General features: G+C 41.8%; 1 protein-coding gene across 2 annotated transcripts in view; it reads right to left on the bottom strand.

Annotated features, from left to right (window-relative positions):
- Window positions 1-11,774, bottom strand: part of nlgn4xa (neuroligin 4 X-linked a) — a 276,952-nt gene that overhangs the window by 227,671 nt on the left and 37,507 nt on the right. The gene's annotated exons all lie outside the window — the stretch shown is intronic.

Genomic DNA, 11,774 nt, shown 5'->3' with positions numbered 1-11,774 from the left:
TCAATTTAGAGCCACCAATTAGCCTAACCTGCATGTCTTTGGGGGAAACCGGAGTACCCGGAGGAAACCCACACAGACACAGGGAGAACATGCAAACTCCACACAGAAAGTCCCCCATCAGCCACTGGGCTCAAACCCAGCACCTTCTTGCTGTGAGGTGACAGTGCTAACCACTACACCACTATGCCGCCCCAGATCCTTAGCATTATTTGGTCATTCCATGATTGGAGTGCCATGTACTTGTTAAAAAAACTAAGTTTTTAACACTGATTTAGAGCATTTAGACATTCAAAACCATCTCAAGCAACACGTTTGCAACATAGACTTAGCAAATACACAAACTGTGGATAGTTAGCTTCCACGTTAATGTCATAATTGATGTCAAAGTAACCTTACATTTCCAGCCAATATCAGAATATCACTGATACTAGAAAAGAAACAGAAAAGGAACAAGAGAACTTCTTCCTCCATGGACCTTCTGGAAATTTTAACAATGCGACTTCCTGTTGAACTTGTGGAATATTCCAAATGCAGTATTTCATAGGCGTGAATTTGTTCAGGCATGACATTTTTGAAATATTTTATTGATTATCTTTCACTTTAAAGTCGAGTTATAATGGTCTTGGACCAGCAAAAATCCCCCAATGATATATTTGTTCCACTTTTCATTCTCTGTACTTTGATACCTACAGACGAATGAAACAAGAAAGCTTTACCTCAAATAGGTAAAGCCTCAAACATCTCATGAGCCTCGTAATTCCACCATTAGCTGCGACAAAGCTCCATTTGAACCAATCAGCAAAAGCGGCAAAAGATGTGCACTGAAGCTCACCGAAGGTCATTGTTTGCTCAGATGAGTCGACTATTTGTGATTCTTTCCTGCCCTGCTTATAGTAGCTGATTAGCAAAATTGAAGAAGCAGCTGATTATAAATAAATGGGTTGGCAAGACACTAGACACAGGTATCATTCCACAAATAGCCAGCAGGCTTCACAGATCATTACCAACTGCTATTCCAATTGAAAGCCTACAGCTGAGAATTATGGGGAACTAAAAACTCCACCAAGAGAAGGAAATCCATGGGAAGTGGATATCGGGGATAGAACTGGATGATGAAATATGTTTGTCACATGATGAACAGGCTATGAGCCTGTGGAACCATCTCCTGATTATGTACGTACCGACTATTAGGCCTCCTCAGGCCTGTGCTAAATGTCAGATCGAATGAGAGCAAATGCCATCAGGAGAGGCTTATGATCATGGCCACGTCAGAGTGCTTGTGGGTCTGAATGAGTGTACTGTATGGTTACTGCCCCTCACCTCAGCATGCACTTTTTTGTGTTTGTAACATTATTTCGGTACATGAAGGAACCAGTCGCGGTTAGCGTGCTAGTCATGATGGGTCTTGCTAACATGTAGTTTATCAGGGGATTGTACAAAGGTCATCATTTGGAATATATTTGAAACTAGAGATAATTAAAATGAGCACATGTATATGAAATCAATTCAATCTGAAATAACGAGAGCTACTAGCTGTTACTGGATCTACTATTATCTTAGACACCCTTTTTTTCCATACAAACTTTGTTATAGATTTCTATTTTATGACTGGTACATTATCGAGTCAGTACAAATACATTTTAGAGTTCCAAACATTCGTTTTCCAGCACAAAATTAAATGTTACAGGAAAAAAAAAAAGTCTGTATCTGAACAGCATATTACGTAAGAGACCACTTTTCAGATTAAAAAAGAAAACATAATGAAGGCTCCTGGGTTTTGGTGCAAAATGAAGAACCGAGTGTGACAGTCAAAGTGTCCAGAAGAACTGTGGCTGGTTCTGTAAGATGCTCAGTAAAACCTATAGCTCAAAAAACTGCACTCGTTGTACCTGAGACTACTCATCTCATTCTCATTATCTCTAGCCACTTTATCCTGTTCTACAGGGTCGCAGGCAAGCTGGAGCCTATCCCAGCTGACTACGGGCGAAAGGCGGGGTACACCTTGGACAAGTCGCCAGGTCATCACAGGGCTGACACATAGACACAGACAACCATTCACACTCACATTCACACCTACGGTCAAGTTAGAGTCACCAGTTAACCTAACCTGCATGTCTTTGGACTGTGGGGGAAACCGGAGCACCCGGAGGAAACCCACGCGGGCACGGGGAGAACATGCAAACTCCGCACAGAAAGGCCCTTGTCGGCCGCGGGGCTTGAACCCGGACCTTCTTGCTGTGAGGCGACAGTGCTAACCACTATACCACCGTGCTGCCTCTTACTGGTTACACTTTATAGTATTTTTTTAATGTTGAAACATTTAATTTCATTATTTTTTAAGTCATTTTTGGTCAACAGCATTTCTTTACGTGTCTAAGACGTTTACACAGTATTATAGCTCGGATACTTTATTAGCCAGATAAAACAGTCCCTTCTGAGTTTGCTACATAAATCAAACATGTCTGGTCTGTAACTTGTGCAGTTATGATGGCTGCTGTTTTGCTAACTGGTTGTATCTAAATGCACTTGAAGCACAACAGTGCTAACCTAGCATATCTATCGCACTAGCTAGCTAACAATCTAGCTTGAAAATGCTAGCATAATTTAGTCACCAGATGAAACATTTGCCACTGAGCTTGCTAGATAAATCAAACGTGCCTTCATAGAGTAGCACTTTTTCATGAAAAAAAAGATTTGTATAAAATTTCATAAGCAGTTTATACAGTCATGAAACAGTCTGTTGCTAAATGCACAACAAGAGCAGCAATGTCAACATCGCTAATCAATCTAGAGCGCTAACTGCGTAGATAAAAACATACTACATGTTAGTGTCTATGTTGATAGTTTCAAGGCTTTATTATATCATACATACATGTCAACCTATATGGAATGTCCGTATTTTATACGGATTTGATTCAATAAACGTAGTATACGGGCGTATAAATAAAGTTATACGGATTCTTTAAAAAAACTTCAATATTTATTTAGAGCTATAATCAATTCCCACGATGATAAAAGAGCGCATAACATTTACAAACGTACTGTACACCACAAAAAGCCAGTAAAGAGTCTTATGAAATCGCGCGTTATCTTGTGGTAGGGGGCGGCACGGTGGTGTAGTGGTTAGCGCTGTCGCCTCACAGCAAGAAGGTCCGGGTTCGAGCCCCGGGGCCGGCGAGGGCCTTTCTGTGTGGAGTTTGCATGTTCTCCCCGTGTCCGCGTGGGTTTCCTCCGGGTGCTCCGGTTTCCCCCACAGTCCAAAGACATGCAGGTTAGGTTAACTGGTGACTCTAAATTGACCGTAGGTGTGAATGTGAGTGTGAATGGTTGTCTGTGTCTATGTGTCAGCCCTGTGATGACCTGGCGACTTGTCCAGGGTGTACCCCGCCTTTCGCCCGTAGTCAGCTGGGATAGGCTCCAGCTTGCCTGCGACCCTGTAGAAGGATAAAGCGGCTAGAGATAATGAGATGAGATGAGATCTTGTGGTAGCGAGACTTCGTTCCACTTTTGATCATGCGCACACCGCATTGCGAGAATCCCGCCAACCGTGAAGTCATAGACATATAAACATAGACGCCGCCTTCTGCATAGAATCATACGTCATCCTCGCCGCCATATTGGATGTGGCAAAGTAGAGATTCTTCAGCCGTCTCTGGTATAGCGTCTAGACAGTAGCCAAGAATAAAGATGCCTCATTCATGTGCTGCGTTTAACTGTACCAACAGGTTTACCGTCCAAACGAGATCACATGGGATTACCTTTCACAGGTGAGACTGGAAAAATACTTTTCTTTGTATTTGGTCATTATAACGTAATTTTACGAACAGATTTTATTTTCCTGACTTTGTGGCTAATATGAAGTCTCGCGCATAATAGCCACTCGGTGAAACCTGTCTCCAAACAACGAAGTATTTCCTTCATAACTACGCTGATAACACTTTGTGTTTTTGTCAAACATTGGAGCTTTGTATTCATTCTGAAGGTTTATTGTTATTAATATTGAATAAAAAGTAACTGGGGTATACTGTATAATTGTTAATTATCATTCAAATTTTAGGTAAATTATTTTAATTTGCATCTTATACGGATTTTATAAGGGAAATACGAATTTTGGAGGTTGGTTATACAGGTTTGATTGACCAAAGGTTGACATGTATGATCATATATATCCTTGCCAAAAGAATCAGAAGATGCTTTGATATTGTTTTAATGCCAAAACTGACAACAGAGTTGTCAGTTAAAGTTAAATTTATCCTACAACAGTCACAGATGCCCCAAAGGTGTTTTGGGGGCATCTCTATAATTGCTGTCATTGTTCCTCAAAGAACAAATTCACTGTTAAAAATCTACAGTCCTGTGCAAAAGGCACCCTATTTTTTTTTCCATACAAACTTTGTTACAGATTTCTATTTTATGACTTCTGCATTATCGAGTCAGTACAAAAACATTTTACAGTCCAAATGTTCGTTTTCCAGCACAAAATTAACTGTTACAGAAGAAAAAAAAAGGTTTTGTCTGAGCAGCATATTACATAAGAGACTACTTTCAGATTAAAAAAAGAAAACATAATGAAGGCTCCTTGGTTTTGGTGCAAAATGAAGAAGCGAGTGTGACAGTCAAAGCGTCCAGAAGAACTGTGGCTGGTTCTGCAAGATGCTCAATAAAACCTACAGCTCATTTCCTCATAAAACTGCACCTGAGACTATTATTTTTTTTAAAGCAAAGGATCATCTCACACCAAATATTGACTTTATTTCATTTATTATGGCTTACTACTTACTCTTTATAGTATTTTTTTTTAATGCTGAAACATTTCATTTCATTATTTTTAAGCCATTTTTGGTCTACAGCATTTCTTTACATGTGCCTAAGACTTTCACTGTATACTTCCCTCCATGTTCAAGGGAGAAAATTGCATCTAAACGTTTCGTTCCAACTGCAGCGCAGGAGCATCACGGACCATCTGACAGCTGCTGTGTGATTATAAACCTATGTCCTTTTTTTTCCTGAACATACTGTAGCTGTTCAACAACTTGATCAAACCTTGACATTGACTGTGTGAGTAAATCACACGTCGCCAGATTTTAGTCATGTGACCAAAAACGGCTAAAACTGGCTCTTTATCCTACATGATCTTTAAAAGAAGTTAAAATCTCATAAGAACATCTTCACTCGTAAGAAGACCTCGGCAAGATTAAAAAGTCAATAAAATATTTCCATGCCATTTTGATGGGGAAAAAATATTTATGGTTTCTTAAAGCTGAGACCCATCCTGCCTGCCACACATCACATCTAACGCTACGTTCACACTGCAAGGCTTAATGCTCAATTCCGATTTTTTTGTGAAATCCGATTTTTTTGTGAGGTCGTTCACATTAACAAATATATGCGACTTGTATGTGATCCTCAGTATGAACGAAAAGCGACCTAAAAGTGTTCCGCATGCGCACTGCAGGATACGACGACGTCACACGCAGTGAGCATGGCCAGTGTTTACGGAAGTAAAACCGCCCGGTTGCGGTATGACTCATCCAATCTAGCTTGAATAGCTGCATCCCCCCAAATGGAAATCAGCTCCCTAACCTCTGCGTCCTTCCATTGAGAAGATTCAGAACCTTCACAGCCCGAAGCGTCCCTCGCATTGATGTCATGCGCAGGGGCGCAGATACGTTTTTTGAACTGGGGGGGACAAAGCTGCCAGCAAACCAACCCCGACCCCGATATGCCTGTCAAACTCGTTGTTAGTAACCATAGCAACCAAGCTCGAGCTCGCAACCTGTGCAGTCTGCGCAGCTCAACCAACCGAATATCAGTCTTTGTTTTGTTTTATGTGAGTTGTTGCAACTATGTATACACTGCCGTGCACCTCAATAAACCGAATGGTAATTAGTCTTTTGATTTTTCCGTGAGGTTTGCCTTATGCAAAGAAAGACAGCATAGACGTTTTTTCCTCCCTATAAGTAGGGGGGACCGAACGAGGTGAATTTAAATATGACTCGTCCCCCCCTCTATCTGCGCCTGTGATTATGCGCCATGTTGTTGTAACTTTTTTGAGAGACCCGCTGCCTACTTCAGCGCAGAATAGTGACGTTTGTGGCTTGTTGATGACGTGTAAGTCGGATGAATGCGACCTGGCGGTTCAGACTGAAGTCGCATATGAAAAGAGCGGATAGGAATCGGAATTAGCACCACATATCCAAACGGCCTGGGTCGGATTTGAAAAAATCGGATCTGTGTCGTTCATATTGTCAATAAAAGATCGGATACAGGTCACATATGGGCGAAAAGATTGGATTTGAGTCACTTCAGCCTGCAGTGTGAACGTAGCCTAATATATTTCAAACATCTCATATAATGTTCATATTTAAGATTTTTTTTTGCCATATTGCCCATCTTTACACTTTAATTCTTTATCGATGACCCTGCATCATCCGAATTCATTCACTGCATTTAGTTCTAGATGCCTTTCCTAGGCCTGAGTGATTAATACACATACATACCGTAATACACACACTTTATTCCCTTCTCCTGTGCTGATATTGCACAGCCCACTGATGCCTCTGGGCAAGTGGAAAGCTTCGGCGCAATCCACAAAACATGAGCCAGAGAGAAGATGGCACAAAAATGGAAAGTTGACAAATAGCAGGAAGAAATTATGAGTTTGGAAGAAAGGAAAAAAGAGGTAAAGGATGCAAGAAAGGAAGTGCGATAGAAAGAGAAAGAGAAAGAGGGAGTAGAAAACAACTCATGTTGACAGGTGATTAATCTTGGCCAGGTTCTGAGCAGGAGCCAGGCAGGCACGCTAATGTGAGGGCATCTATTTTGCAGCTCTGTGCTCGCATACAACTTTCAGCGTCGCAACGCACTCTCTTATTCAGCCGAGACAATGCCTCTGTCTCCTTTAGTGGAGATGTTCTTTAGGGCTTGGTAGAACTAGAAGATAGCGTTTCATTATGCATATCAAAGATCAGTTCCTTTTCCCCAAATCCTTAACCTTTGTTATGAGAAGAGCAAAGTGGAGCAACAACGATTAGAGCAAGTCTCTCTTGTTTTAGTATTTGAGTAATAATTCAGTCAGTGCTTTATTAACTCGGAATTTAAACATGCCACAAGGCTTTGAACCTTTGGAACTCATTAAGAGAATGGAGTGCATCCATAAAGTTGTCAAAGTGGTATTTCAGATAAACTTCCCAGATCTCGCATTGAATGCAGTTTTGGCTGACTATTAGTACTCTGGCCAACAGTTTCCATCCCTTGTAAGGGTGCAGTGAATATACTATATGGCCAAATGTTTGTGGACACTTGACCATCACATAGACATGTGAGTCTTCTCCAAACCGATGCCACAAAGTTGGAAGTATCTAAAATGTTTTTGTATGCTGTAGCATTAAGATTTCCATTTACTTTGTTTGTTTTGGCCAATGTTGGAATGGGAGAACTTGAGTGGCCTGCACAAAGCTCTAACTTCAATTCCACTAAACACCTTTGAGCTGAACTGGAATGCTGGCTGCACCCCAGGCCTCCTCACCTACAGTCGGTGCCTGGCCTCATTAATGCGCTGGTGGTTGGATGGGCAAAAATCCCCACAGCCACACTCCAAAATCTAGTGGAAAGCCTTCTCAGAAGAGTTGAAGTTGTCTGTGAAGGTTCTCAGTCATCCAGGTCATCATAATCTGTAGGTGCTAGAGAAGGCAACTGGACTTGCTTGAAATCCTTGAAGACTTTTCACCTCTCATCCAAAAGGCTTCTTCAGTTCTGTCTGACTAGTGGAGAGTATCAGGTATTTATCCTCTAGTGGACCAAAAGCAACCCTAAGGACAGTCATTGAGATCACATGGGTCATTGACCCTCTCAGCCATCCTGTAGGTTGTTAGGAACGTGTTAGCAGTCTAGAGATTGCTATCCACACCAAGGCTACATCCACACAACAACGGCAACGAGATGTTATTAAAAAAAATATCGCGTCCACATGGGCAACAGATCAGTAAAATATCAGGTACATATGGCAACGCAACGCTTGCTGAAAACGATGCAATACACATGCCACACCTCTAGGGGCGCTGTAAGACGGTCCCTTCGGAGACACCAGAACAATAGAAGAAGTAAGGACGCATGCACATAAACTATTATGCGCGAGACTTCATATTATCCACAAAGTCAGAAAAATCTGTTCGTAAAATTATATTATAATGACCAAATACAATGAAAAGTATTTTTCCAGTCTCACCTGTGAAAGGTAATCCCATGTGATCCCGTTTGGACGGCAAACCTGTTGGTACAGTTTAACGCAGCACATGAATGAGGCATCTTTATTCTCCGCTTTGACCCATCCAATATGGCGGCGAGGATGACGTATGATTCTACGTGGAAGGCGGCGTCTTTAAAGGTCCGGAATAAACTGAATGCTACACGTTGATGGATTAATTTGTTCTTCTACGCCCTTTTTGAGGAATGTATTGTAGGACTTAAACCAACATCTGAAGAGGTGAGATCGCTCTTTTTTTTCCCCTATTTTTGCTGGCGGGATTGACTCTGCCCTAACTCTCTCTCTCTCTCTCTCTCTCTCTCTCTCTCTCTCTCTCACTTTGCACCATTACACAATAAATATTCACAGTGAAAATATTTTGTAAGCACGTTTCATGAACCAAGTTATAGGATTTGTTGACAACTCGCATCAAGTTCATTACACTTCTACCCGGCGTGAAGCACATGTGGTTGTGACATCATCGTAAACAAATCCGTTCTACTCATCCAGACGACTTCGCAACGGCGCCGTTGCCAGATCTTTCCACTCTGGAACCCGTTCTCAAAAGATTTCGTTTTGGGGCACCCAAAACGCCGGTGCTGTGTGGACACCAGGCCGAAACGATAAACAATTTTATCGGATTCACCTGAATCCGTTGCCGTGTGGACAGGGCCCAAGACTCAGCTGACTTCAACGATCCACAGATCACCCTAACGATCCTCTAGGCTGCTAACACCATTCACACCTGGCCTCCAGTGACCCTAACACCTACAGGATGACTGAGAGGGTCAACAACCCATGTGACCACAATGATTCTCCTTAGGGTTGCGTTTGGTCCACTAGAGGATAAATACCTGATACTCTCCACTAGTCAGACAGAACTGAAGAAGCCTTTCGGATGAGAGGTGAAACGTCTTCAAGGATTTCAAGCAAGTTCAATTGCCTTCTTTAGCGTCTATGGAAGAGTTGAAGTTATTATAACGGTAAAAGGGGAAATAAATCTGGAAGGGGACGTGCAACAGGTACGTATGGGTCTGATGGTCAGGTGACCACATACTTTTGGCCATATACTGTTCCTCCACTGCAAGTTCGTGAATGGTGAAGACAACAAGCAACATTTTTTAATTTTTTTTAACCAGGGAATTTCACATAACACAAACAGGCATCATCCAGGGTGGAAGATGTGACTGCATGGTGAAGAAGCTCGCTGTGTCCCCAGTGTCATCAGTTCCTGGAGTCCTTCACTCTGATGGCATTACGTGAGAGAGAAGGCAAGAAAGAGGAATCATAATGAAGGAGTGAGCAGGAGGTGACTCTGCAGTGCTTGTGCCATGGACATTCATCATTGCCAGGACAGCCTGAGGGGGATAATATATTCCCCCATGGGCTGTATGGCGCCAAAGACATTACTCATCTTTATATGGCCAGAACGGGACAGAGCGAGGGAGAGAGACAGAGTAGGGTCATCTGTATTTTCCATCCATTTCAGCATTTCAGAAATTGTTAGTAGAGGACAGATGGAAACGGCTGTTAGTAGCCATGCAGAGGTTGCCGATGCTCCAGTTGTGCAATAGCTAGCTTTCTGGTCAACTTGCAACAATTGTAACACTAATATGAGACTTGCTAAGCTGTAATTCCCTTTATAGGTCTTTAGCTGCTACAGAAATTCCAGCCATCATAAATAAATGTTTGCCAGTTGCATTTTGCTGTCTCATCAAACAAGTCAAGCATGGCCTATGGTAAAGCTGGCACCGCTATTGATATCACCGCGCTGGGCCTTTAACTTTGAGTTTAAGAGTTGATGTCGCTTTGTAATAAAGCCATTAAGCAAACACTTCAGGCCTCCCATTCAATCTGCATGTAAACCAATTAAGAGGCCGCTTCCAGGCAGGTTCCTTTCGTTTGTTAATTCTCAAATGAGCCCTCTTGTGGCCATTCATTTTCAAACGAGAGCTTTCTTTGTGGCACAACTTTCTCAAAGGCAATACAGGAATGAAAATGAGAAAAGAAACAAAGCGAATGACAAAATGAAGGCTTTTAGCTGCTCTTTCAGAACTAAACCTAGAAGGAATTAGAGTGCATTCATGAGATAGGCCCTCCAGGAATGGAGCTCTATATGGCAAAGCAAGAGCCTGGAAGGAACCCGAGGAATTCAGCACCACTGCCGATGCACATGCAGTCAGAGAACATGAATTGCGCCCTCCTGCAAACTATAGAGGCTTTGCACTGTCACCTGACCCCATAGCAATGGTAACTACAGTACATTGCCATGACAGGAGGCACGCTTATAGTGCTTCATTCAGCCAAGTTAGTTGTTACTGGTCGGTATGGGAAGGTTTTGCTGCATTTTTGGATGTGCAAATCGTTTTGAACGAAACAAAGACATCAGGTTTTTTTTTTTTATTTACCAAAAGTTTTTCATCATCAGGGGGAAGAAATTTCTGAACATAGAAGGGAAAAATGGAGAAAAAAAATCAGCAGGACTTGGTGTCGAATGAGAAGTCAAAAGCTCAATAGTATGCTCACTTCATTTCCATAAAGGTAAGAATTTAAAAAATAATAATAATTTCACAACAGCAAAGTGCATTTGTACAGTGAAGTGAACATGAGCAGCACAGTAGCTCTGCAGAGCCTCACCTTCACCGAGACTTAAAGTACATTTACATTCAGGGATCCATCAGAGTGCACTTGGGACCCAGTCATTATGAGAAACACCTGATGCTGATTTGAGCGCAATCAGCACGCAGAAATAAGGACATTTTTCACAGAGACTTTGTGAAGTATTCTATAAGGTATGCTGCAGTAGATGGATCTAAGTGCAGGAAGAGTGTTTATTAGCAGGTGTGATATTTACAAAAATGAAACCCAAAGCAGCATCAAAAACATGGCTAGAAACAAACATGACAGTGATAATGATAATACTTCGCAAAGTCTCTGTGTCCTTGCATGCATGTGCTGATTGCACTCAAATCAGCATCAGGTGTTTCCCATAATGACTGGGTCCCAGGTGCATGCACAATGCGCTCCGAAGGATCCCCAAATGTAAATGTGCTGTAGTTGTAAAATTATTATTATTATTATTTGGAATTCTTACCTTCTTGGAAATGAAATGAGCATACCATAGGGTTTTTGACCTCTCCATGTAACATCGAGTCTCACTGAATGTTTTCCTCCCATTTTCCCCTCTACGTTTAGAAATTTCTCTAGTTTTTTCCCCCAATTATGAATTATTTTTTGTAAATTAAAAAATCTGATGTCTTTGTTTCGTTCAAAATGATTTGAACATCCAAAAACGCAGCAAAACCTTCCCATACCGATCAATAAGAACTAACTCATGTCCCCTGTCATGGCGGCGTAGTTCCCATTGCTATGGGGTCAAGTGACAGTGCAAAGCCTCTATTGGGGTTTAAATGCATTTTAAAAACCAGGGTTCACCTAGACATTTGGTTCTGTTGGGAATTACAGTTGCCCTGGTTACTAAACGAATCTACTCTAAAGTGCAGTCAATTGTGCATACCTGTCTGGCTGA

The sequence above is a fragment of the Neoarius graeffei genome, chromosome 18, assembly GCF_027579695.1.
Source record: "Neoarius graeffei isolate fNeoGra1 chromosome 18, fNeoGra1.pri, whole genome shotgun sequence".
Lineage (NCBI taxonomy): Eukaryota > Metazoa > Chordata > Actinopteri > Siluriformes > Ariidae > Neoarius > Neoarius graeffei.
This window is presented reverse-complemented; position numbering and strand designations above follow the sequence as displayed.